This window comes from Schistocerca americana, chromosome 2, assembly GCF_021461395.2.
Source record: "Schistocerca americana isolate TAMUIC-IGC-003095 chromosome 2, iqSchAmer2.1, whole genome shotgun sequence".
NCBI classification, from domain to species: Eukaryota; Metazoa; Arthropoda; class Insecta; order Orthoptera; family Acrididae; genus Schistocerca; species Schistocerca americana.
In genome coordinates this window covers 588,588,028-588,614,277 of record NC_060120.1, presented here as the reverse complement: position 1 = coordinate 588,614,277, position 26,250 = coordinate 588,588,028, and the positions used below count along the sequence as shown (strand labels likewise).

At 43.0% G+C, this 26,250-nt stretch overlaps 1 protein-coding gene across 2 annotated transcripts in view; it reads right to left on the bottom strand.

Annotated features, from left to right (window-relative positions):
- The window catches only part of LOC124593699 (graves disease carrier protein-like), a 207,493-nt gene that overhangs the window by 163,231 nt on the left and 18,012 nt on the right, over positions 1–26,250 (bottom strand). The gene's annotated exons all lie outside the window — the stretch shown is intronic.

Below are 26,250 nucleotides of genomic sequence, written 5' to 3'. Positions count from 1 at the left end.
TAGACAGCAATGACGAATGACAGTTCCTCTGACTGTGTGATTGACGCAGCGTACTGTAAGCAGCATAACGGTTCCTTATTCGTGTCGGGAACAACCCGAGATGGTGTTTGTGTACGGCCGAGTAGATGGATACGTTCGAGAGGGAGGGCGGCTGTACTAAAATAAGTACTCTCGCAGACCCAACCGGACCACACAACATTTCAAGCCCTCTTTGGGTGTTTGTATGATAGTCGGTCCTTTCAGACAGACGAACGTGCAGTGAGGCGGCGGACTGTGCGTGCACCAGATTTGGAGGACACGGTTCTACAGGATATTGAGACGAACCCTAGTACAACCTCTAGGCAAGTGGCCCGCGAACATGCCGTAAGCCAAAGTATGATTATGTGTATCCTGCAGGACAACCGCTACTGTTCACCTGCAACACAATAGGAACACATGGCACATGGTCGGAGGAAATTCCGCTCGTCAGCGCCGTCTACCGTGGCAACGATGCATTTTCGGGCACATGTTCATACGACCTTTTCTCCTCCATTTGCACTTACGAATCCGCCCTTGCTGTTTGTCAGTTTTATTAATGTTCACCCTGTATACCCACATCGAGTTGCCCTACGTTTCATCCGTATCGATTAATTGATGACAGTATAGTAGGAAATAATCTTACAACGTTTACGTGTTAAGAAGTAATGCCGAAGTGATTGAATATGTATTTTCTAGATGTGACATCTCATCAAATATCCGTACACTTTCTTAAAGATGCCTTGCTTCTATGTTTTCTGCATACGTAATAAGGTGTTTTTCTGCCAGTATGCACAAGATATTACCAGCTCGACAAGTGAACATACAAACATAACGACCAATATTTGACATCACATATCTGCACCTGTTTCGTCTCAACGAAGCGACTGAGCGAAAGGCTTAGACAGGTAACTGATACAAATCAAATCAACTATATAAAATTAACGACTAACATTGCTGTTGACAAAAGACAAAAAACATGACAGTTGCAACCGATACATGGGCAACTTTTCAAAATGGAAGTCAAACAACAAAATAGAATAAAATAATACAAAGTTAAACAGTTTAACAAAGAATATGTATATAAGGTATGATGGATGCATAGTGCGAACAAGAAACACGATGTTCAGAAACTGTAACTAAAACGAAGAAACTATGGACACAATGGCGTGAAAAACGAGTCTTTAATAATAAAGGAAAGTAAATTTCATAGGCATTTGAGGTGGATGTACAAGTTTCTCGAGAAAGTTATAAACGAAAGACTGATACAAGTAGAAACGATGGACTTGTATCTATGAGAACACACATTATCCTAGTACTTATAGACGGCCGCTGTGGCCGAACGGTTCTGGGCGCTTCAGTCCGGAACCGCGCTGCTGCTACGATCGCAGGTTCGAATCCTGCCTCGGGCATGGATGTGTGTGATGTCCTTACGTTGGTTAGGTTTGAGTAGTTCTAAGTCTAGGGGACTGATGACCTCAGATGTTAAGTCCCATAGTGCTTAGAGCCATTTGAACTAGTACTTATTATACACTGAAAAATCGTTAGACATATGACGTTCTTATGACACATTTCCTTCGTTTGGAAACACAATCTGCCGAACCCCTGACCAGGTGAAATTCCGAAGAGATTCAGAAACATCGAGTCCACCATTGCTAACTGGAACGCTGCAGTTTACAGCTTACACGTTTTGTCTCCATTATGCCTTTGAAGGCTATTCAAGAATGTACAACGTGAGGTCGGTAAGTTCTACACGTCGATCAGAAAACGCGTACCTGGCTGTTTCGACGCTTCAGTTCACTGCCAGAGTGACATATAGGCGGTTCACTCTCTGCGGAATAAACACCCAGTTTTATCAAAATAATTGCCGCCGTTAAAAACATGCCTTCGGGTGTTCTGCCCAGTTCTTGTTTCTATTTATCCGCAACATTTCGACAGCCGACCCATCGGTTTTCTTCAGGGGTTGCGAGTTTTACTGTTGTGTACTCGCTGCCTGGACCAAACTGCAAACTGCATTATTGTTGGTCCCACGCCACTATTTATTCCCGACTTTCACCACACCCTTTGATGGCGTTTTGTTTTTCAGATCTCGTGCCGATATTTCCGTGATTCGTGAAACGCGTATTCTTTCAGCGTTTTCCAACTATTGGGGCTATGATGGCCGATGAAATTTTAAGAAGTTGAGTGCCAGGCTCCAAGGAGGATTTAAAACGAAACCTCCGTCCCTGTTTATTAGGTTTTCTGTCATCCTTATTTCAATAAGCTCCTTAGTTATGCTGTCTCAGAATCTGGCGTTTGCACCATGATACTGGTCTCCTCGAGTTTCATTTAATTATATTATATTCGACGCACTGCTCGGCGGCAGGTGATTTGCTTGCGCGTTTTAGTCGGGTGCGTAGCTGATGTTCCTTGTATCTTTCCTAGACTGTTCTGATGGCCTGCCTCCTGTAAGACAAGTCACATTCTCATGGAATGCGAAGAACACCCGACTTTCGGAGACCCACATCGTCTTTAATACTGCAAAGGATACTTCTCGTATTAGTTGAAGGGACCGAAATACACTGAATGCCATGTTTACGTAGGAGTCTATCTATCTTTCCAGATAACAGGCCAGCATAAGGTCTAAATCTCGACCTCTTTCTTATGCCTTATTGATTTTGACTGCCGTTCAGTTTGAAGCTCTGAGTATCCAATCCCCTTGTAACATTATTCTTACGTGCTTTAATTCTTCGCTGAGGATATCTTTGTCTGAACAGTTTTAGAGCTCTGTGGACCACAGTCTCCTGCACCGATTTTCTTTATGACAGATGGTGATGGCATGAGGTGTGGAAATGGGAGCATGAAGGTTTTCTGTCTACATTTTTATCCGGGATCCGTCCGTTCTTCTCTCAACCCGGCGAGAATGTGATGCAAAAAGGGTATATCAAGAATGTGGAGGGTCATATTGACCCTGTTTCTCATATATATTTTTTAAGTGTTTATTGGCACTTTTCAGCAATCGATGGGAGTTAAATTTGTGAATTATTTATTAATTAAAGGATTTTCATAAAAATAAACGTCATTAAGCGTACGAATGCTTTATTACTTGATTTTTACATAAAGTCTACAAAACAATCATTTTAACAGCTCTTAACGTTACATTTCTTTTTAAATCTACAAAACCATACATTTTTTGCTAATTATTTACGAGATAAATTTTCTTCGAACACAAAATAAGCAATAAACTTTTGATATGAGCTGTTAATCATCTCTTGCCATAGCACATTGTTGGCAGAATCGAACAATGTGTTCTTGACAAACGTACACAAACCTAAGTGTCTTACGATGTCTAGCATGGAGACACACTTGACGTCGTTTCCGTACAGAGGCAGTCGATTCTTGTGAAGATTCCCCACTAAATTCTCTGATTCTCTTACGCAGAGTGCTTCGCAGTTGAGGTATTTCTTGTCTGGCACTCAAATGTTTACTGGCGAGCATACAGCCTAGAGCTTTTATGAAATTACGACGCTTTTGGTTTTTATTGTTATTTGATCGCTGAACAATAGCAGCATTTATACTGGCCATGTTCATTGTTGCGTAGAAGACAGTCTGAGGCCATTTTTTTGAGTTACGGATTACATTATAAGTTGCTGACAGGTTAACTGCAGAGCTTCAGAGGCCCTTGTGAGCACCAGGAATCGAAATCTGCTATAAATAGTGGCGTGAGACCAACAATAGTTCACAGTCTGGTTGGAGACAAGGCAGCGAGTACACGCAACAGCCAAAGTCGTAGCACGTGAAGAGGTCGGCTGTGTCGGTCGTCGAAATATTGTTCATAAAATGAAAATAACAGCAACTCGGCTTAACACTCGGAAGCTCACTGTTAATCAATCGCACCGAGGAAACCTGAGAGATCACAACTGCCGCCTTTAATTTTCAAGGAAACTAGAAACTGTGATACCATTGAAGTGCAGCCTGTCATCTATCCGAAGCTTTATCTGCCAAAACTGAATACGAAGTGATGGTGTTATGGTAAACCAACTACTGCGACGAATTTACTTCCCTTATATTCGCCGTTCATATAACATTAGTTATCGTTATCTTTGTTTCATTTTCACAAAATTCAAGCAGTGGAAGAAGGACATTAGTAAAGTTGTGTTCACCTATGCAGACGCCAGACTGAGTGGGGATACTAACACACTTAAATTTTTCCCATACTCTACCTTTTTAGGGTTCCGTACCTCAATCTGCAAATACGGAACCCTTAGAGGATCGCTTTGTTGTTGGTCCGTCTGTCCGTCCGTCCGTCCGACCGACTGTTAAAGAACCCTTTTTTCTCGGGTACACGGAGACGTATAACGTTCAAATTTATGTAAAATATGAAGAAGGTCCATAGTCCCTTGGAGGTGTAAAAATTTTAGGTTTCTAAGTCACTTCAGTCAAAAGATATGAGCATTTATGTCACATACTTTGATATTCGAAAAGTCGCCCATGTACGAGTATAAGTTGCTTTCCTTTGCACTAGAATCATGGCATTACGCGAGAAGCAAGGTTTCACAATACAAATAACGTAACAAATGCGAAAATAATTAATGTATAATTGTATCACACGAAAAAAAAAAAAAAAAAAATTTTTCGTTTTTATCTGGACGTTAGTCGGTCCGCCTTTTAAGACCCTTTTTCTTTGGAACAGTTTGTCGTATTAAGTTCAATTTTATGTCACATTCAAAGGCCTATGGTCCCTTGGAGGTGTAAAAAATTTACGCTTCTACATCAATGGAATCAAAATATACGGCCATCTATGCCTCATATTTTGATACTCGAAAACTCACTCATCAAAAGCTATAGGGTACTTCCCCATAACCTGGAGTCACGAAATTCGGCAAGACACAGGATTTCACACTACAAATAAAGTAATAAATCTGAAACTTGTTAAACTGTAATTATATCACAAAAAATATATATTGCCATTTGAGCATACAATGCATTCATCATCCGTCAAAAGTATAATAGACGAACATTACTGCATGCAAACACAAAACATAAATTGTAGACATGTGCTAGTAAGTAAATAAAAAATGTTTTAATAAATCTTCTCTCTCTACATATACAAACTTTAGTCCCCTGCTCGCTTCTTTTTGTATGTCCAGGCTTGTCTGCGGAAATCCTGTACAGATTTTAATACAGTCTTTTACTTCTTGAGACTAATATCTTGCCAGTATCGATAACAAACAAAAATCGTTGAGAGCCTCCATTCCAGGATGGATGAACTTTAACTTTGTACGGAACTCTCCGTGCGCGAGTCCTAATTACAATTGGTCAATTTTTTTAAATAAAAGATAAGCAACCTTTTAAGTATCATGGCTCCCTTTTGAAGAAAAAAATTATGGACTGTAGTAATACAATATTAAGGTTCACTAAATCCAACACTAACTAACCACTCACCGTGGAAACAGTGAGCTGAATATTTTAAGTGTCTTAATTTAGTATTTCCTAAGGACTTTTCTCAAAACAATTGATGGATTTTAATTTATGACAAGGTAACAGATAAAATGATTTTACCGGTGACAAACCACGTATTTATGTCAGCATTGCCAGAAACTCTGAAGAATTTCCGCTATGTATCTGCACGGGGAATCGCCGCAGCAATTTCATTTCTTAGAAATGGCATTGATGATAAACATTACAGTTGTAAATGCACCACCACCACCACCACCACCACCACCATAAGCAGCGGCAACTGATTGGAAAGAATAATTATCGATTTCAAGCGAACTTTCGTAAAATGAAGATACGTCTTAACTGTCAAAGCATAGAACAACCTGCTACTGATTCCGATAATGTTCTAAGTAGATCATGCAAGAAAGACTTATATAGGAAACGCAAGATTCTTGGTGCACGTTTAGCTGGACTAATTACTCCGGGGCTGCCTTGATAAGTACGTATCGAGATACATATTTTCCGTGGATTACGACGCACATACACACATCAAAAAAAGTTTTGCATCTCCTCGGTTCCGAGAGTTCCGGAACCTGCACAGACAAGTGGAACAGATATAGATACCAACATAAACACCATTTCCGCCATTTTTATTGCTCATGAAAACCATACATTGCATGTTGTACCACCATACAGCGAGACCTTCAGAGGTGGTGGTCCAGATTGCTGTACACACAAGTACCTCTTAATACCCAGCAGCACGTCCTCTTGTATTGATGCATACCTGTATTCGTCGTGGCATACTATCCACAAGTTCATCAAGGCACTGTTTGTCCGGATTGTCCAACTCCTCAACGGCGATTCGGCGTAGATCCCTCAGAATGGTGTGTGGGTCACGTCGTCCATAAACAGCCCTTTTCAATCTATCACAGACATGTTCAATAGGATTCATGTCTGGACAAGATACTGGCTACTCTAGTCGAGCGACGTCGTTATCCTGAAGGAAGTCATTCAGAAGATGTGCACGATGGGGGTGCGAATTGTCGTCCATGAAGACGAATGCCTCGCCAACATGCTGCCGATATGGTTGCACTATCGGCCGGAGGATGGTATTCACGTATCGTACAGCCGTTACGGCGCCTTCCAAGACCACCAACGGCGTACTTCGGCCTCACATAATGAAACCCCAAAACAACAGGGAACCACCTCCTTGCTGCACTCGCTGGACAGTGTGTCCAAGGTGCTCAGCCTGACCGAGTTGTCTCCAAGCACGTCTCCGACGATTGTCTGGTTGAAGGTATATGCGACACTCATCGGTGAAGAGAACGTGATGCCAATCCTGAGCGGTCCATTCGGCATGTTGTTGGGTCCATGTGTACCGCGCTGCATGGTGTCTTGGTTGCAAAGATGGACCTCACCATGGATGTCGGGAGTGAAGTTGCGCTTCATGCAGCTTATTGCGCACAGTTTGAGTCGTAACACGACGTCCTGTGGCTGCACGAAAAGCATTATTCAACATGGGGGCGTTGCTGTCAGTGTTCCTCCGAGCCATAATCCGTAGGTAGCGGTCATCCACTGCAGTAGTAGCCCTTGGGCGGCCTGAGCGAGGCATGTCATAGACAGTTCCTGTCTCTCAGCATCTCCTCCACAACATCACTTTGGTTCACTGCGAGACGCCTGGACACTTCCCTTGTTGAGAGCCCTTCCTGGCACAAGGTAACGATGCGGACGCGATCGAACCGCGGTATTGACCGTCTAGGCAGGGTTGAACTACAGCCGTGTACCTCCTTCCTGGAGGAATGACTGGAACTGATCGGCTGTCGGACCCCTCCGTCTAATAGACGCTGCTCACGCATGGTTGTTTACATCTTTGGGCGGATTTAGTGACGTCTCTGAACAGTCAAAGGGACTGTATTTGTCTTACAGTATCCACAGTCAACGTGTATCTTCTGTGGTTATGGGAACCGGGGTGACGCAAAACTTTTGTTGATGCGTGTATAATACAAAGCAAGATCGTTCCACTTGGCAAGGAACATCTCTCACAACTGAGAGGGAGCGTTGTGAAAAATACTAACTATTGCAGACCAAGTGATAGAAGACCTCACTGAACTCTCCCGACAACAGCTTTCCGCGGCCCAATGAGAATGAAACTCCCAATTTGCGACGACTGACATTTGACATGCAGTGCCCAAATGCATCATCATGCATAACATTGTTCCACAGCCAGGAATATCGTTCATATAGCATGATTATTTCTGGTAACACGATTAGTTTAAGTAGATCAGATGCCAATGTGCGACAGAAACAAGAAACATTAAACTTTTAGGTGACTAACAACTCAATAGCTTCTCCTAAACAATGCTGTACGACTTTGTCTTTTGCTAACACTGAACCAATGGTCAAATGGAATTCCGTCATACGGCCAGAACCGGAGTAATTGACAAAGCAAATGTGTACGAACCTGTGAAGGTAGGAGGACACCGCAGGTGGATTCCATTCACTATGTGTGGTTAACTAGCTGCTACGCGTAACGCTATAGAACCTAGGGATATTTAGGTATGCAGTAACTGCAAGTTTATCAATACTGCTAAATCAATTCTCACAAACAGCAAGAAGTACACGTTTCAAAAAATACTATTTCGATAGTAACGCCTCGTACCACAACTGTAGTTCCCAATGTTTGTATTTTTTTCTAAAATGTTATTGTATCTAAGTTTGTCAGCTATTCTTAAGATGGTTCTTTGTGAGATTACTAGTATGCTGAATTAAATAAAAAGAACTGCTTGCTACACTAATATTAGATATTTACTGTAATCTTTCACACGACAACACACAAACAAGCAGCAATATGTTAAGACCCTGCTTTGGAAAGAATGATACCTTAGAGTGTTTACGGGGTTTTTATATCGCGACCCTAGGATATTTTACGAACTGCCTAACGATAAGTTACTGGTATTTCTTCTCCGTTATGCATTTAGTCCATAAATAGGTCATTTAGTTGTAATCTTCCCAGCGGGTGGTGAAAGGCCATGTTAAATGCCAGGGCAGTGCCGGTCAGTCCGTGCAAAACACAAGCATAGGTGCGAATAGTCTTTTGTGCTTCTGTGGGTTATGCTACTTTCGTGACCCACACTATACTGAAACAGTCTTATCGACAGAATCATCTACAACACTTGACTCATTAACGACTGAACAACCAGATCTGGGCGTATCGCTATCTTTAGCTCACAGCACACTGCTGTGTTGAATATTTGGAAAAATCTGCCGTATATCGTAATATTTCTTCAAATTTACATTTGCTTCTACTTCTGTCCAGAACATACAAAACTTGATATCAGCTGAAGATATCATGGCTACTCCGCAAGTCACACTTAAATGCCTGGCAGAGGGTTCAGCAAACCACCTTCACACTAATTCTATATTATTTCACTCTCGAACAGCGCGCACAAAAAAGAACACCTACATCTTTCCGTGCGAGCTCGATATTTCCCTTATTTTATTATGATGATAATTTCTCTCTATGAAGGTCGACGTCAATAAAATATTTTCGCATTCGGAGGAGAGAGTTGGTGATTGAAATTTCGTAAGAAGATCCCGTCGCATCACGTTTGTGTTTTAATTATTTCCACCGCAAATCCTGTATCATGTTCGTGACACTCTATCCCCAATTTCTCAGTAAAACTAAAAGTCCTGCCCTTCTTTGAACGTCCTAAATGTCCTCCGCTAATTCTCTCTGGTAAGGAGCCCACACCGCGCAACAGTACTCCGAATGAGGACGGACAAGCGTAGTTCGGCAGTTCTTTAGCAGATTTGTTGCATCTTCTAAGTGTTTTGCCAATAAACTCAATCTTTGGTTCTCCTTCCCCACTACGTGTTCTTTCCAATTTAAGTTGTTCTTAATTGTAATTCCTGGCCATTTAGTTGAATTTACGGCCTTTAGATTTGATTGATTTATCCTGTAACTCACGTTTAACTGATTCCTTTTACCATTCATGTGAATGACCTCACACTCTTCACAATTTAGGGTCAACTGACAATTTTCGCACCATACGGTTATCTTATCTAAATCGTTTTGCAATAGGTTTTTATCTTCTAATGACTTTACTAAATGATATAACGACAGCATCATCTGCTAACAATCTACGACGGCTGCTCAGATTGTCTCCTAAATTGTTTATCAAGATAAGAAACAGCAGAGGCGTATAACTATAATACCACGTAGGGGTACGCCAGAAATGACTTATGTTTTACTCGATGATTTTCCGTAAATTACTACAAACTGTGACGTCTCTAACAGGATGTCACCAATTCAGTCTCATAACTGAGACGATAACTCATAAGCACGCAATTCGATTACAAGCCGCTTATGAAGTACGGTGTCAGAGGCGTTCTGGAAATCTAGAAATACGGAATTGAAATCCCTTGTCGGTAGCACTCAACACTTCGTTTAAGTAAAGAGCTAGTTCTGTGTCACAAGCGCGATGTTTTCTAAATCCGTATTGATTGTGTGTCAATAGACCGTTCTCTTCGATGAGATTCACAACGTTCGAGCGCAATGTATGTTCCAAAATCCTGCTGTATATCGACGTTAATGATATGGGCCTCCCTAAAATGTAACAGGATCCCTACGCTTTTACATGGGCAGTTATAGGTACATTTTCTTGTAGTTAATTAGAAATGCCCTTCGTTTATTGCTAAATGTTGTTGGTCTCACTTTTGGATACCTGCTGAACCCACTATCCCTATAACAGTCTAACATTCCTTTCACTTCCGCGAAAGACGTTTGTTTGTTGTGAACAGAATTTCAATAAATGCTACAATAGTCGAAATAATCGTTTTGTTTACATCGTCAATAAGCAGGTATCCAAAAGTGAGACCAACAACATTAGTAATAAACGAAGGGCATTTCGAATTAATGAGTAGCTTCTGTGTAATTAACAAAACCATAGCCAGCGTTGTTTATTCAAAGCATTTCGATATCACATTCTATCCATTTCATTTTTAACTTCCGGATGATATTTTTTTGTAACTGCTGATAACCATTGTAATTGTAATTGACGAATTTTCTGTGTGTAACAATGTATTGAATGTTATAAAAGATACACGAAGCGTGTAAGAGGGGGAGTAAGGGTGGGCAGCACGATGTAAGATTTCGACGAGGGCTCTGTGACATAATAAATAGCACACCTGAAACAAAAACTGCCTTTACACGAGTATAGAACCATGCAGTTCACGGCACGTTTTCATTTAAAAAAAAAAAAAAAATCCAGGAATCAGCATCTGCAGCAAAGCCTCAACAGCATGAAGAGCAATATACGTTAACGACGTTAATTATTATTATTCTGAAGATACTGAGTTACACACGCCAAATTACAAGAATTTTATTTACAGCTGCCATTAACGTTACGAAAAGGCAATTAACTTTCCGTTTATTCTCTTTTTGGAACAACATTTCTTTTATTCCAAGCGTTGCAGTTACGTCGCACTTCCACTCTTCAACACCTTTCTTTTTTCCTTCGCTTTCCTCACAACGAGGAATAAGGAGTGAGGGTGGGGGGAGAAACTGGACGGAAGGAAGCAGAATATGTATATTCAAACCTGCAGTGAATAATTCAACAAACTACTTCCTAGCCAACCCATTAGTACTGCAGGCCAAATCGAGCGCTATCTCAGAGGATGTTGAGCTGTCGAAGTGAAAACATGGGCGCTATCAGCTCCCAGTTGGAATGGGGCCGCGATATTTACGTAGAAGCCACAAGAGGCACTTTCACGTCTGGCTTCCCAACTGACTCTTGCGGCATCCTGGTAGCACAAACAATCCACTCCCAGCCTTGTGGCCAGGGAACCACACCCTTATAGTCTTCTATCGCCAATAGCAGCATCCACACGCTGTCTCGTCACATGATCACCATCATCAGAACACAGCATGTTGTTATCAATGGAGAGACGTCTACAGACGTTAAAGTAACCTCTGGCGTGCCACAGGGGAGTGTTATGGGACCATTGCTTTTCACAATATATATAAATGACCTAGTAGATAGTGTCGGAAGTTCCATGCGGCTTTTCGCGGATGATGCTGTAGTATACAGAGAAGTTGCAGCATTAGAAAATTGTAGCGAAATGCAGGAAGATCTGCAGCGGATAGGCACTTGGTGCAGGGAGTGGCAACTGTCCCTTAACATAGACAAATGTAATGTATTGCGAATACATAGAAAGAAGGATCCTTTATTGTATGATTATATGATAGCGGAACAAACACTGGTAGCAGTTACTTCTGTAAAATATCTGGGAGTATGCGTGCGGAACGATTGGAAGTGGAATGATCATATAAAATTAATTGTTGGTAAGGCGGGTACCAGGTTGAGATTCATTGGGAGAGTGCTTAGAAAATGTAGTCCATCAACAAAGGAGGTGGCTTACAAAACACTCGTTCGACCTATACTTGAGTATTGCTCATCAGTGTGGGATCCGTACTAGGTCGGGTTGACAGAGGAGAAGATCCAAAGAAGAGCGGCGCGTTTCGTCACAGGGTTATTTGGTAACCGTGATAGCGTTACGGAGATGTTTAATAAACTCAAGTGGCAGACTCTGCAAGAGAGGCGCTCTGCATCGCGGTGTAGATTGCTCGCCAGGTTTCGAGAGGGTGCGTTTCTGGATGAGGTATCGAATATATTGCTTCCCCCTACTTATACCTCCCGAGGAGATCACGAATGTAAAATTAGAGAGATTAGAACGCGCACGGAGGCTTTCAGACAGTCGTTCTTCCCGCGAACCATACGCGACTGGAACAGGAAAGGGAGGTAATGACAGTGGCACGTAAAGTGCCCTCCGCCACACACCGTTGGGTGGCTTGCGGAGTATAAATGTAGATGTAGATGTAGATCACCAACCATTTGACATCCACTTCCGGATAATTTCTCGTCTCGACGTTTCTACGCATTAGGGACACTGATTAAACGTATGTAGGTTGCTCCCACTTGTTTTATAATGCCATCCACCAGCCTCCCACTAGGTCGTCGTTTTAAGTTTTTAAATCCGATAAATACTTTACTTGGCCCATCTACCATCCATTCGCTTAGCTTCATGTCCCATCCACTTAATTTCATTTTAATTACAGTTACAGATCTCCATGCTAATCTATCCTGTGCAGACCTCTTCGTCTTTGCGTACCTACCGCGTCCTATATGCATTTGAACCTATATTCAAGCCTTATTCTCCCTCTGCAATTTTTACCCCCCCCCTCACTTCCATGCAATATCAAATTAACAATTACTTGACGCCTCAGAATGTGTCCTATCAACCGATGCCTTCTTTTAGACACTTTATCCCATTAATTTTTCTTGTCTCTCGAATTCGATTCAGTATCTCCTCGTAAGTTACACCTATTTACCCGTCTAATCTCCAGCATTCCTCTAGAGCACTGCAGTTCAAAAGCTTCTTTTCTCTTCTTGTCTGAACTTCTTATTGTCCATGTTTCACTTCCATAGAAGACTTTATTCCAGACAAATATCTTCAGGAAAGACTTCCTAACGCTTAAATTTATATCAAAAGTTAACAAATCTCTCTTTTTCAGAAATTAGCAGCCTCCATTTTATATCCTCTTTGCTTTGTCCATCGTCAGCTATTTCACTACCCATGTAGCAAAACTCTCCTAATACTTTTAATATCTCATTTTATTTGAAACTCACTTGCAGGCACTTCAGTATTGTATTTATCCATCGACACTTGGAGATTTGTACACGGTGACTGCCCAGGGCATACACACATCAAGAGCCACTCCGCCAGCCGCTTCATTACAAGAAATTGTTTCCCAGGAACAAACACCCTTAGGCAGCGATGATAACATCCAGACTGCCCTCGCAGATCGTTGTGGGAACACACTCGCAACTGCCAGGCGTTTAAATCTTCATCGACTTCAACCTAGCGTTTGACCGTGCCAATCATGCATTCCTCAACGCAGTGATGGACTGGATCACGCAGGTCATTATGTGGCTCCTTCAAGAGGCAACGTCCAGGCTTCTCAACAATGGCAGACTGACAGAACCTAAGCGGATCGAACGCTCAGTAGGGCAGGGCTGCCCACCGTCGACCGTGTTTATGCCATTGCGATGGAACCACTCATGTGCGGGTTACGGCGACGCTTGACGGGTATTCCACTCCGGGACCCCGTGTTCCGCTGCCGAGCCGACGCGGAAGACTTGGACCTCATCGTACTTCAGCGGCCGACCTACAAGCTACGATGCAGTGGATTACCCGTTGCAGTGCAGGGGCAGGGAGCGCTATGAACGTCGCAAAATCATGCGCTATGAAACGGTGGACACCCTTCGCAGTCTCGGATTGATGTATATGCGAGTCATTCGCCGCACCTCCGCGATCAGTTTTCGGGCGCTGTTGCAACGCATTCAGGCAAACGTACAGAATCACCACTGTGCCCGCTGAATATATGCCAGAGAGTCACCTTCGTCAGTACCTATCTGGCAGCCCAGATACCGCAAATCGCGCAGATTATGCCCATCAGTGCGATAACGGCGGCCAGACTCTAGCTGGCTTTCAGGTTTTTATATGTTCCGGACACGCCTTGAAAATCCGGTATGGTTCCCTCACCTTACCGAAGCGGGATGTTGGCCCGTCTGGTTAACGTGAGAGCTAGGACCACAGCAATTTACACCGATATTATGCTCCAGTTATGGAAAAGCTAAAATAATAGACTAGTTTCACTAGAATATTGACCACCGGTTTCGCACCCGTATCGAGACGCCTGCCAACGTCTTTGGCACATATCCCACCTCCGATATCACACATCAGTTGGTTCTTTTTGGAATACAGCTACATATGCTCCGAGCTCCTCAGGTCCAGGAAGATGACCACCCACGACATCTACCGCCTTCTCCGACCACGCCCACCCCGAAACCCCTTCGAAGCACGTCACCCCCAGTTGTTAAGTCCCATAGTGCTTAGAGCCAATTGAACCAATTCGCTGGTTAGTTCGCGAAAGTGGCCCGATAGTGTCGATGTCGGCGCAGAGAGTGGTGTTGTGCTTGGAGACATGTCCAGAAGTCTGCCAGTTCGACGATGTCGTAACATAAGAGATAGTTGATATCCATGCCGCTGATTCGGATGAGCCGGCCGCGGTGGTCTCGCTGTTCTAGGCGCGCAGTCCGGAACCGCGCGACTGCTACGGTCGCAGGTTCGAATCCTGCCTCGGGCATGGATACGTGTGATGTCCTTAGGTTAGTTAGGTTTAAGTAGTTCTAAGTTCTAGCGGACTGATGACCACAGCTGTTAAGTCCCATAGTGCTCAGAGCCATTTGAACCATTTGATTCGGATGATGGCGTGCCACTTAGATGACGGAAAGTAGGTCGTGTAAGGGTATGTCAGCATGGAGGGAGAGACGTGATGTGGGGCTACTCTGTGGTCGAAAGCCACGATCTTCTGTACAAAGATCCAGACAGCTGTTGCTGTGCCACACTCAAAACGGAGTAAATATGTATCTTCGACATTGCACTTGAGCACAGGGGTGAGTCCACCAGCGCGATGCAGTGCAGTTTCTGTCTTGTAGTATATCTGCTGTTGACGAGAAGGTACCACGTCGCGGTAGTGTCAGTGATGCGGTGTGGTGTGGTTGATGGATCGTTATCCAAACTGTAGGCAACTTATACGTCAAATTTATGTAGGTGCCCTTCGATTTTATCAGAAGTTGCGCCACGATACATTTTGACAAAATTACACATCTTACTTGGTTTAAGTTCGTGCTGATTGCGCTTTAATTTACTGTATGTGCGTGTAACCATAGAACTGTCGTATCCCTTTTTTCCACAGTCTGCTCCAGTATCTCGAGCTCCTTATCTAACTCGTCCTGTGCCAAAGACAGTCGTATCATTCTAAACAACTTAGAGTGAAAATAGGCCTCCTTATACCACTTAGGATGGTACGATTTTGCATGGATTACAGTTCCGTGAATATCGGTTTTCTGAAGATGCTGAACTTGTCTCCCATTCGCTTTTGAAATGGTTAAGTCAAGATAAGTGATGATATTATCGTTCTGTTTCTAAATTAAACTGTCTTTTAGAGTGCACGGTACACATTTTCGTAGCCACCTGCTTCATGTCTTCCCCATTCCCATGAAATAAAATTATGGCGTCATCGGCATACCTCTTATAGCACTATACTACTTTACTATTTGCATGGATAACTGTCCGTGTGTCACAATAACCTCTTTAACTGCACAAACATTTACAGGAATCTAGTAACGCTTTTGCAATTTTTCTGTGATTTGTTACTTGCTCCATATGTCATCGCAACTGATGATATCTATTGTCTACCCGACATATTTCTATTTTGTATTCTTCAATCTGTTACTCATTTCGATTGTCCATCTTACCATATTTTCATTACATCTCAGCGTCTTACAATTTGATATCTGGACGAAATACAACGCATGGAGTGAAGGACAGTCTCAACTCTTATTACACACACTACACATTGTCCATCTTACCATATTTTCATTACATCTCAGCGTCTTACAATTTGATATCTGGACGAAATACAACGCATGTAGTGAAGGACAGTCTCAACTCTTATTACACAGTTTAACAACCGCCTAAGGTTGCTCGTGTAGATGCTTACGTAAGTGTAACACTATTTTTAGTATGACCTGTTACACGAACTGACATAACAATGTGCTAATTCTCCATTTTCGCAGTAAAATCATCTCTCCCTTTAAATCTTAAAAGCGGAGGGAACATAAACGTTGTTCGTGTTAGAACTCCAAACGACAATCGATCGCAGTCTGTTTGCTTTGCCTGATTGCTGTAGGCTGTATTTGCTTCGCTGTTTGAGTGCTCTCGTTCCCCGGCCTGGTTTACGAGAGTTCGGTCACGTGTCACATGGCCGTATGGTACTGGAAATTTCCGACATACGGTGAGATTCGCGTTAGTACGGACGAGTGGAATGATACCATACACTGTCTTTTTTTATGAGAAGGCTACCAAGAAACTTCAAAAACAGAAACTCCAATAACTGGCGAAATGCGCGTTTGAAAGAAAGGAAGATTCTGTCGACAAGACGGTCATTACGGACATAGAATACGGTAGGGAAGAACAACACGAGGAAGGAAATCAGCTGTGTCTGTTTATAATAACTTACCCGGAATTTTTCTTAAGAAATTTAAGGAAGCGATGGAAAACCTATATCTTTATGAACGTATGCGGATTTGGACCTTCCTCCTTCACACTGAGTGCAGTGCCGTAACTATTGCGTCACCTTGACCAGTCACGCGGGTAAAGAAAAGTTGCCACACTACGAGAATTGGTTTGAAGATTATTCTGCCGACTATTGCTAAAATCCTGCATTGTGAAAATATTTCACGAGTATAAAGGAAGAGAATCTCTGACGAATATAGTCTGAGATACCTGGCCAAGTCTTTATTTCCTTGTTTTCGTTCATTGCAGATCGTAATAATAACAACATAGTTTTCCATCATCTGCAGTCCCATATAGTGCATTCCGATCTCTTGTTATAGTTGAATCCCCATAGTTTTCAGTTTTACGATGTCTGAGTTGTTATATAGTTCTTCATAGTAGGAGAGAGAGCCGGCCGAAGTGGCCGCGTGGTTCTGGCGCTGCAGTCTGGAACCGCGAGACCGCCACGGTCGCAGGTTCGAATCCTGCCTCGGGCATGGATGTGTGTGATGTCCTTAGGTTAGTTAGGTTTAACTAGTTCTAAGTTCTAGGGGACTAATGGCCTCAGCAGTTGAGTCCCATAGTGCTCCGAGCCATTTGAACCATAGTAGGAGAGACTCATGGATGCACGCTTGTTTATGGCTATAGTACAAATTTACCGCTGTCCAGAAACAATAAGAAGCTATATTAGCCATGATCGGAAGGCTTCATGCTACTTTCCTGGACTAGAGGGTCGTCTTGTTCATGCGCCTGTTGAGTAAAAATACTTCTGGTGAATCCAGTGTTCCCTGGAAATGCTGATGGCGCTGCGCCTTCTGAGATTATATATATCGTAGAATGTGTATGCATGATGATGGTGATGAGTGGAGAGTTTTAGGTTCTTAGGTGTCTAGGCAGAAGAAGTAACAGGCTATACGGCAGCCCTCTTATGCTTTAGCAACAGATATGAAGTACTACCGAGACAGCATCTGTGCTAGGAGGAAGCGCCTCGTCTTTGGGCCTGTGGACGACTTTTCGTTCCAAATTCGAAACAGCACAGAGGTGGGTAAATGTAGCAGTACATAACACCATCGCCGCGTGGAGTGGCCGCGCGGTTTGAGGCATCATGTCACGGACTGCGCGGCCCCTCCTGCCGGAGGTTCGAGTCCTCCCTCGGGCATATGTGTGTGTGTGTGTGTGTGTGTGTGTGTGTGTGTGTGTGTGTGTGTGTGTGTGTGTGTTTTTTTTTTTTTCTTCTTAGCAACAGTTTAAGTATTGTGTGTAAGTTTAGGGACCGATGACCTAAGCAGTTTGGTGCCTTAGGAATTCACACATATTTGAACAACACCATGTAGCATAACCAGCGCCATTCTAGGCAATGTAAGCAACCGCCGTCGCCGTAGAGACGTTAGCTGGACGCATCAAATTTGTTGCAGCAATAGACCACGCAGAGCAGATCTCGAAGTGGCTCGCGCTGAAAGCTCTTCTCTCTCCCAAAGGCAATGTCTTCGTCGAGAGTGACTTCATCACGAAGTATGCAACGTGACACTCGCGGCTCATCAACAACAGTGAGTCGCGGCTTCTCCGTGCAACAGAGACGACTGGTGCGGATATTGCTGTCGCCAACATGATACCCAAAAGCAGGCCGTCACCCAGACGCACTTCACGTAGCGCTTGTGAAGCGTCTTAACGGAGCGACTACCTGCAACCCTCTATCCTCGGACTATATATTCGTTATTTTTTACCTTTATGTTGACGGGACGCTACCCCAACGACGACACTTCGTCTCACAGCGCACCAGCTGGGACCAGTACAGAACACAGACGGAGATCGCTATGGTCACTGCCTCTCAACGGAAGAAGTCGGCAGAGACATAAGCTCCCGACATTTTGTCGAGCAACTCTCCGAAGCTACGCGACTTGCAGCTCCACCTCCCACGTGAGTTCCAACAGACCAATCAAGACTGTTGCCTCTACAGTCACTGGAAGCCATAACAGAAGAACAGTATTTTGTCAGTGACAAGTTAACTTGTCAGTCGCAAACTAAGCAGCTGCTGAAGCAATTGTCAGGAAATCCAGGTCGTAGTCATTGAACACCAATGGCAACCTTAAGGTAGGACGATGACTCCGCTTGGAAGGCCTCAAAGACCTTCCTTTGACACAGGTACAGGATTGTCAGCAAGTCGTCAGCGAGCCTGTTGCATAATCAAATGCAGTGGTAGAAATTTTTGAGGCAAATTTTATGCCTTTTGAAGAGCCTATGGATCAAGACTACACTGCACTCGTCTTAAACAGGCTTCTTGCCTTCTTGGCAGCACACCCCTATGTTGAAGAGGACACCGTTGACGGGATTAGCGCAGATGAGGTTGCGCAACACCTCTGATGGCCCAACGTTAGAAAACCACGAAGGAATGCCCTTCTACGCCACTTGCCACCATTGATCATATTGCAGCAATGTTTAATCAGGTCCTTCACTCAGGTACCTAACCAGAAGACTGGAAGGAGGTGGAGGTCTTCAGATGGCATTACTTACGCCGTCGTCTACAAGCTGTTGAGACAAAATGCTGCTCCCAAGGGAACAGTTCACTTCCAACATCACCACATGACAATGGATAACTGCTCCAATTTCGAGGCACTGGATGCAACTGAATGCTGGAGTATTTTAGAGCCATACTCCCACACGTGTCAAGAGTATTGGACTTATTTTGGCACAAGCAGCTTCAGTACAAGCTTCTCGAGAAGGGAGTCCTCTTTCTACGTATATTCCTCCTCCAGTCATACATCGCTGGATCAGAAGGGAAGTCTTCGGAACAGCGCATGTGTGCCGACCTATCACAGGGACCCATCCTTGAAAACTTCTGTACACATCATACACAGCAGACACTACCAGGACGGCTCCTAAGTCCAGATGGCCCCACATGCCGACAACACAGCACACTAAAGTTGTAGCGTGAGTGCCGTCCATCCATAGCACTAACTGCAATAAGCTGTCGAGGATTCGTTGAGGTGGCCCACCAGATGGCATCTGAAATCCAACAGCAAAAAGACATACTCCACTGTGGTTGCTTGATGGCCAATGCAGCAGCACTACCACTGGCTACCATCCAGAGAATGGAAAACCTTGGGGCATCTCAGTCAATACCTGGGCATTATCACTGATCGCAGCTTAACCTGGAATCAACATACTGAGAACCTCCTCCACACAGTCTCAGGAAGGATATGGTTTCCATACTTGTCCCTAAATTGTCAGACCACGCCTCTCCCACAGCAGAGCTTCGCTACCTACATGAAGCTTGTGCTTTAAATAGTTGAAATGCACAACGCAGACGCATACGCACGCGCACACGCACACGTATTGGTCGTCTACAGAGGCTTCAGAACTGTGCCCTCTGCTTAGCCCTACACCTGTGACAACACTTTCGACTGGGGGTCTTCAATGGATAAGTGAGTTACCGCTCCTTTGCGAGAGACCTCCCTCTTCTAACAGAAGACTGCGTAGCCTAGCTACCCCCAAGTGCGTGCCCTAGGCAGAGAATGAACTCACCAAGTTGGCCACACCTGCTGAGCAATTCAGAAGCTGCTGGTATGAGAGGACATCAAGACAATACTTCAGGAGCTCACCAAGAACGATCAGAGCCATAGAACATCAATGTACACCAGCCTGGAGCAAAAATCGACGTGTTGGTCCTCTACCATGGCACAGGACGAGAAGAAGTCCTGCCACACGCAGCGAAACGGAGTATTCATAGAGAGACGTGGACCACCCACATCAGAGAGGAGAACATTCGTCGTTACACATCAGAAAGACAAAATGTTAAAAACAAGAACGTCAGTGGTGCGGTGCCAGAGAGTCCGCATATTAATTATTTGGAACAGTAAGCTGGCTGAAACCAGAAGTAAACAGTAGCGAAGTCTTAAAATTTCAATTGGAATTTGTACTGGTTATTAAAATAGCAACACCAGGGAGGATAGCAAGTAACAAAAGTTTGTTTATTGTATGTGTACATTACAATAGAAAGAATACACGATTAAATTTGTAGGTGATTTGGGATGTACAGATGGCAAAACATAGTAAATAGACGTGCCAAATTAACAAAAATGGTTCTAACATGGCTGGGTCGAATCGAGCCTGGATGACAGTCCAGGTACGATATCCTAGGCTCCTTCAACTCTGGTATAGAGTTCAATTGCTGTGGCTGGCGAGTGCAGTAATAGCGCTCTCTTGGCAACCAATACCAGATGTTTTCTTTCAGTGGGTGACAGACATGGCGAATGTGCTGGAAGAGGCAACAGTCTAATATCCAGTGTATTGCGATAGATTAGGCAGCATGAGCAACATGTGGTGTTGTGCTATTTTGTTGGAAGGAAACGTCACGGAGATATTGGAGATATGACAACCAACAGCCTGTACGCGTCAGAACTGTGAAGTCAACTGTCCAAAGTAACGACTATGTGTACCAATCGTGATAGTGTTTGGCAGAACGATGGCTTGTCCAGAGATGACCATCGACCTTGTGTAAGGAGAAACGTGATTCCTCCATGCAGGCGACATGTTCCCATTGATCCACAGTGCAGTCCCAATGTTCCTGTACCCCTTACAATCGTAACTGACGATGTCGTTGGTTAAAATCGGTACACATAGGGGTTTGTCTGTTACAGATACCCATGTTGACCAATGTGCACTGAACGATCGGCTCTAAAAGACTTGTACCTGCACCAGCATTGCACTGTGTGGTCAAATCTGTCAAAGATCGCAACCTATTCTGCTCTAGAAAGCAGACAAGCCTCCAACCTCCCGGAACCGCGCGACTGCTAAGGTCGCAGGTTCGAATCCTGCCTCGGGCATGGATGTGTGTGATGTCCTTAGGGTAGTTAGGTTTAAGTAGTTCTAAATTCTAGAGGACTGATGACCTCAGATGTTAAGTCCCATAGTGCTCAGAGCCGTTTGAACCATTTGAACCTCCAACCTCCATCATTCTGTTACGAGACGTGGACCCCATCACTCTGTCTCCTACATGGAATGTGAACGTACTTGAACCATGCGAACAGCTGACCAGAATCTCCATTTGCAAGGTCCTCATTTGCAGACGCCAGACCAGAACAATCTGTTTCCTCACAAGAATGATTCACCATCCAACTCTGCTCCACTAATATACTTTCTTTGCCGTATCACGCGCCCACAGCACCACTAGGCTGCATTAAATCTCGCAGGGGAGTGGTCATAATGTTTTGGCTTTTAAGTATACAAGCCTCTGTATTCATTCCCACGATCCCTATGCGAGGTATTGATGGCAACAGTAGACTACTCACACAGTCTTCATCTAGTACATATGTTCTAAATTTATTCAAGAGAGCTTCATGGGGAACTACCTCAACTTTCTTCCAATGGTTCCAATCTCAGTTATCCATGCTCTCAATATTTTTGTAAGGGCTATTTTACCTGTTACGATCTTACCAGCGCGACTCTGAATTCCTTCGACGACTTGTCTTGCATACTTGATAAGGACTTCAAACACTGGAACAGTTTTCTAGAATTGGACACACAAGTTTACTGGATACGATATTGAAGAACATTGCACTTTCCTGTCTCTTCAAATGATTTTGAAGATTTGTCCCTGTTTCATATTGTTTCTTAGTATTAGTTTTAAATATGTAAATGATATGATATGTTCCAGACATTCACTACAAATCTTGCATCTGATACTATCGGTTTCGTTCTCTTTGTTCAAAAATGTTCAAATGTGTGTGAAATCTTATGGGACTTAACTGCTAAGGTCATCAGTCCCTAAGCTTACACACTACTTAACTTAAATTATCCTAAGGACAAACACACACACCCATGCCCGAGGGAGGACTCGAACCTCCACTGGGACCAGCCGCTCAGTCCATGACTGCAGCGCCTTAGACCGCACGGCTAATCCCGCGCGGCCGTTCTCTTTGTTATTATCTTTTATTTATCCACATTTAAAGAGAGCTATCATTCATTTTTGTCCAAGTATTTCTCCACTCATTTTCTATCCCCCAACATTACTTTCCTGTAGACAACGCCTAACAAACCATTTATGTATAATGAGACCATTATATGTATTACCCATGCTTCCTCGGGGCACACTCGCTGTTACTATAGTTTCTGTTGCACATTCGGCAACCACTGTAACGTAATGAGTTCTTTTAGTCAAATATTCATCGAGTCAATAACATATCTGTAAAAACACTTCGTGTATCTATAAGTTGCTTATTAGTCAATGATGTGGTATACAGTCAAACGTGTTCACCTGTATCTACCAGTTGTAAGTTGTCGCGTACGAATAAAGTAAAGAGTTTCACACGACTGATTTTTTATTCAATCCGTACCTATTCCAAAATGATACGACCCAAGAAGAGTCATGAAACATATTACATCCTCCCACATACATCTAGTGAAAGAAATATGAGTGTAAAAAGCAGATAAATTCGAACTTATACGAAGGCCTACTGATGATCTTCCTTCCCTAGCAAATTTAGTGAATTGAAGAGAAAAGGAGAAATTCTAGTGGTGCCAAAAGTACCCTCTACCACATACCGTGGACTGTACTTTTAGTACGGATCTTGCATTCAGCTGCATGGTAGGAATACGGTTTAAGTATATGGTATCTACGAATGCGGAAATATAGGGTTCGCTGCAAACAGAAGATAGATGACCTAGAGTACAGTGATTTCAATTGTATTTATTTTCAGTCGAAAAATGTGCTCTTTCGCATTTGTATGATATGCTTCAGGTATTACAACACTTTTGTGGCTGTTTTCCATCGGTATGTAGCTGGTTCTGAAAGTATTTTTTCCATCACCATTTGTACCTCTCATTCATTTCGCCAAATGGAAATTTAGTCAAACTGCTTCGACATTTCCTTTCGATCGCCCGACATAACATTCCTGTAGGAAACAGAATCATCAGCGAATGACCAGAGTGCTGTTAATCCTATCTGATTAATCATTCAATGCATATCAGCCACTTTGGAAGTCCTTTTTCGTCACTGGTATTTGTCCTTGAACATTGGTGTTGTGCTGTGCGCTCACATATTATCCTCCTTAGTTCTGCCTGCTTCCCAGCAGAGATCGTCTAAGACTTAAGTACAGTTTTCATCTTGGTGCTGGGGAAACCGGACATGACCTTATGCACGGTATACGATTTAAATAATGTTGCCCCTTCAACGACAAGGTTGAAAACTGTGAAATTAATTCAGCAACCATTAGCTGATTTTTCGTATGTGATGCAGGAGTAGGTAACTGAAAACAAACCGTCACAGCACTGTACCCCCAATGTCAGCTAGCAACATTAGATGCGGCATCCACTTAACCACGCACGTCAGCTTGGAATATTCCCATTCCCAGAGGCCTTGGCAGGGAGTTGAACTATCGTCACGACTGTGTCCACGGGAACCGCGAGTGGCAAGCTGATAACCCGTATCGTAGTAAACACAAGAGTAACGATCGTTTTTTGAGCGCCTATCTGTACTACACGCATGCAATTGCTATTGTACAAGGAAACAGGTGTGACTAAATCCACAGCCGATAATCGCTGCCAGACTTGACACAGGCATTTTTGAATTTATTTTGCTAGTGAGGCTTCAAGTTTGCAACGGTCAATTTTACAAGACACAATCTGAATTTTTTCCCCGCTTTCTATAGTATTTATCGTTGAAATACGTGTGTGCGTGTAGTCGTCAGGTGCAATTTGAAGAACTTTGTAGTGAGCAGCCGGTACGTTCGTGTGACTGCTGCTAGGGCACGAAACAGTTCCATCCGTTTCAAGAGGTGACCAATTTACCTAAACCAAAGGGATCAATTCATGACAAAATGACAAGAAAATCAAGTAAAGCGAAGAAGCCGTGACTTGCACCCAAGAGGACGAAGCTATTTCATTTGTTGAAAACGTTACTAACAATGGTTTCCAGTACGCAAAATGGATTCTTTTCATTAAATTCTTTGCAAGGGGTAAAACAACAGCTCGTGGATGCTATCGAAGTCAACTTGGCCAGCTGGATGAAGAAGTTTGCAACGAAGGCCAAGGTTTTCAAAAGAAAAAAAGTCCTTTACGTCTAGACAATGTATCGACCCATGGAAGTGTTTTAACATTCTGAAAACAGAGGAGTTTGGATTACAAACTGTTAGAACATACGCTCTTCATCCATCATATTTCGTACCCTTCTACTTGCACATAAAAGTATTTGTGGCTGTAGAGCGTTCCTGGTCTAGTGATTGTTGCAATCCTACACTAGTGTTTTCAGCTCTTCCAGTATCACTCCACTTCATGGACGGAACCTACTCACAAAAATGTTGAACATGGTGTATTGTCCTAAAAGATATGATGTACACTTTCACGCAACAAAAAACACGGTCCTTCATTGACAGACCGAAGTGTTTCCTCTTTGAACTATTATAACCTTATATACCACAGTTTTTACGCGCCACTACACTCTTTTATTTTTGAACAGAAGATTGTAGCTGCGTTTTGTGCACCACACATCGGTCCGAAGCCAGAATTTTTAGGTTTCTCGAAATATTTCAAATTGACGCTATATTACCTAGGTCAGCCAGTAAAGAACACCTTACTGCTTGATGATACTGATAAAATATTGGGACTGACAACATAACACGAATTGGAAATTGTAGCGGAATCTTCAGTTACACCTTTTAGTTCTTCGTTCAAATGCCCTGTATTTTGTGTGCCGTATTTCGGTGCCCTGGCACATCGTCTCCCTTTTCGAGGTATGTACGTATGCTGTTCACGTGTTTTTAAAATCTTTTCTTGTAGTTAGTCATTAACTGCAGCTGAATCGTTTCTTTCATTACTAGAAGTGTACAGCTTCTCTGTATTCTTGATCTCATTTTTCGTACTATTTCTCATGTTTAATGCAACACTTACATTTCTTTCAAGCTATTTCATATCTTTCATAAAAATGAAGTGGTTGAAGAGAATATCGTGAGTTAAAAAAACTCGGCGTTTGTCAGATCCATGAGTGCGCTAATTCTATACATCACAGATCAAAGATTGTATACCCTAACCTAATAAAAGATGTGGTAGCATGTGTAAAAAATCTCAGTGCGTTGTGTAGTAGTAGCATACCTTGTACAAATTAAATGACGTTTTAACTGTTTCCGTATTAAAATGTTGGCTGGAACTCATGGAAATAAATTGTAAGTAGATAAAATTAATAGTAACGTACAATGTTTGCACGGAATAAGAGACGATGTTGTTTGTGACAAAACTTTCTATTGTTTGCTCGTTGATCAAACATAACGTCTCGTACTGAAGGTAACAAGAAATGCACACGCGTTACATTAAAAGTAAGCAATATAACATTGAAGCGTCAAATTTAATCAGACATAAATAGAGAACACTTGCAGCTGCCGGCTTGCGCAGTTACTCCAAATGTTGAAAATGACATTCTTCGTATATAGACGTCTTCATTGTTAAATTCAGAGAAAATGTAAATTTCACCCTCATACTATGTTCCACCCAGTATACTGCATGATTGTCATCGTGGTAAGCTCAAATTTATTGTAATGTGAATGTGCACAATTTCTCTTGTAAATAGTAAGTAAAATTGCTCAATTCCATAATGTACGAATAGAAGGTAGTACAGTAGAGTGCGTATGTACGTTGTGATTCAGTTTA